Here is a 3,122-nt window from a genome sequence, read left to right as displayed (position 1 = left end):
TCTCACCACAACTCACAGAAGCATGCTTGGGATGCTAGGGCACTTAGAAGACTACTAATAGAGGTTAACCACGTCTATTTCGTTAACCTTCCCGAAGCACCCCAAGCTCAATTAAATAGAGCTCGGGAGGAAAACACAAAGTTATTTTCCCGCTACCAGTCGACTGGTAAAAACACTCGCCGACCGATCTTAAGTGAAATTCGACCGTTACAGGCCAATGGCTCGATACCAGTCGACTGATGAAAACATCAGTCGACTGATCCACATGGACTGATCAAACAGACGTATATTATAGAACTCTTTAATTTCTAATGACCATACATGTTCACCATCCTTTGGTCATTTCTGTAGGTGCAACGGTGTAACGATCACCCTTCTTACAACTCTACTACTCTCTAAGGTGACCGTTACTTAACTATTAACTCTACTTAACCGGTGTGATCGAAACCACGAGGAATCCCTACCGAAAAATTTCGGCAGAGTCTCCACTCTACCGGTGACCATAAACAGAGATACATTCATATATACTTCAGCCACAGGCGGCTGGAACATGTATCAATCACCCATGCAGTTTAATAAGTGTCAAAAACTATAATATCTACTTATTACATAGATACTCATCACAGCATGCAAACTAAAACACGATTAAACTCAATAGAAACATAGAATATAAAATACAGTCTCAATGACATCAACCATGAAGTACAACTCATCTATTTCTCAATCACTAAACATGAAACTCATAGCTTCCCAGATCTCTCCATTATCCTGGCATCACACACCATCCATCACGCATCCTCCTTGTCGCTTTCCTCTTTATACTTTAGCTTTTCCTTTATCTGCGGTAGGAGGAAAAAATAAATCTATAAGCGAAATGCTTAGTAAGTACTAAACTATCTCACAAAAACTCGAAAGTGCATAAGATACAAGGATGCTAAAACTGAAATGCTAAAAAGAAAAGCTACTCATGCTCATCTAATAGCAAAGCACTAAAATAAACTGCATACTCATGATATAAGAATAAATCTGCATACTCATGATATACAAGCATAAATCTGCATGTTGGAAATAAAGCTAATCATGCTCAATAAACTCATAAGGAAAGCAAATGAAAACTAATACGGTATGCTTAGAATTAAAAGAGCTAAACTTGGCTAGTTCTAAACTTAGGTGATACTTGTTTCATTTACTTTATAGCTTTATACTTGAAATTAATTCTTAACTTTCTTCTTTTCTTTCTTGGGCCCAAGCTTAGTACCATCTCATGCGCGCTCTCTAATAGAGACTAAGGTAGCGAGCCTCCAGTCCTATGAGGGTAAAGACTTCGGTCTTACCAGGGCCAAGACCTCAGAATTGGTCACCTGGATTTGTTTAACGACAACCTCGGAAGTCGGGTACTAACCTCTTATTTTAATTTACTTGTTATCTTTTCTAACTAGCTAGACCTTGATCTTTTTCTTACTTGTAGTTACCCATAATCATCAAAAGGTTTAATAGGACACATAATTATTCCACTAAAATACATGGCTATTCATCTTATTAAAATAGCAAAAACAACTAACTATATGCTTCAGATTAAAGATCTATTAAAAGCTAACTAGCACATATATGTATATGTATCAAAACAAGAAACTAGTAACTAAATTATAATTCAATATTGCTCAAGCTATTCGAATACTGCAAGTGTATCTAACAAGTAGAGAATTGCAACTAACTGAGTGATCCTGTCCGAATGCTGAACCAATAGACGCTGGGCACGTGGCGCTCTCCGGTTGCTGACGTGGGTCTTCGACTGGTTGCACGAACCTCCGGCGAACCTGCACAGAAGTCGGGTCGGGAAGGGGTTCCCGGCGGCGACCCTCTGATGCTCAAGTCAGGCAAGCAAGTAGTAAAAAAAGTGGCTCCAAAGGTGTCCCACCTGTACCTCCGGCGAAGTATAAGGCTCTTTATATAGAGCGGTGAAAGAGCTCCTGCACGTCCACCGAGGCGCATACGTGTCCGCAGCCCATACCTCGGTATGTGTCTGTCAGAAAGCTTACCTGACGCCATACTGCTACAGTCCAAGTACGTCTTCGATGGGACAACAGAACACCTCGTTGTCAGACTTGGAGTATGGCCTAGCCATAGGACTTGACAGCTGTCATAAGATGTTCTGGTCCTCCTCTACCGACCACAGGCCGGGGCGTCCCTCCGGCCGGCGGGACGGGGCGTCCGGCCGGCCGGCGGGACGGGGCGTCGTCCGGCTGGCATTCTTCTTACGCCTGGCCGGACGGCACTTACTTCACATCCGACCTTCTCTCTCCATCGGCATGCTGGGGAGATTTTCGGTAAGATGTTATGTAGGGACTACTAGCAGTATGTTACATTGCCTTTGGACGATCATGACGTCCGCTCGGCCCTTCGTTACTGTTCAATCGAGCGTCGGAACCCCGACTTCTGTCGCCGGTCGGGAGGCCGACTCATCCTTCTCCGGTCGGTCGGTCGGTCTGCCCTTCTCTCATGAGTCCGGTCGGCTCACCCTTCTCCGATGGACCACCTGGCCCTTTGACTTCCACGTGGCGTTGACCTCTCGCTATGGGGTCCCGTGTTCTAACCGCCGGATCACTGAGCATGCTATAAAAATAAAGCAAGCAAATCAAACTACAAGATAAACTTAATAGCTGTTCATGTTCAAGGAAACCAAGAAACTAACACTACATGCTTTAAATAAAGGATGTTCTTGCCCTTTTTTTGAGTAGCAAGGAAAATACTAAACTCATTCTAACTAAATAAAGGGATGTTCTTGCCCTTTGAGTAGCAAGGAAAATGCTATTCATCGTAGTGACCACACATATAACATGGCTTAATTCTAGTATGGTGATTTGTATAGATGGTGATGTGTAAGCATAGTTATCCATTCCTATCTACAGCCAAGTATGTGCAAGATACCTTAACTATACAGGTGTCAATTTATGGAAATTTTGCTACTAGATTATGTAGGCATTGGAACTTTACAAGAACAAAGTATCCAAACTAGAATCATGACTCGCCCAAACATATTTCTTTAAGCTCTAAACCTGTTACAACATAAATATATAGCAACTAGCTAAACTCTTTAATCATGCTATAACAGGATTATATAG

The sequence above is a fragment of the Zingiber officinale genome, chromosome 5A, assembly GCF_018446385.1.
Source record: "Zingiber officinale cultivar Zhangliang chromosome 5A, Zo_v1.1, whole genome shotgun sequence".
In the NCBI taxonomy this organism is placed as follows: domain Eukaryota; kingdom Viridiplantae; phylum Streptophyta; class Magnoliopsida; order Zingiberales; family Zingiberaceae; genus Zingiber; species Zingiber officinale.
Note: the sequence above shows the minus strand (reverse complement) of the source record.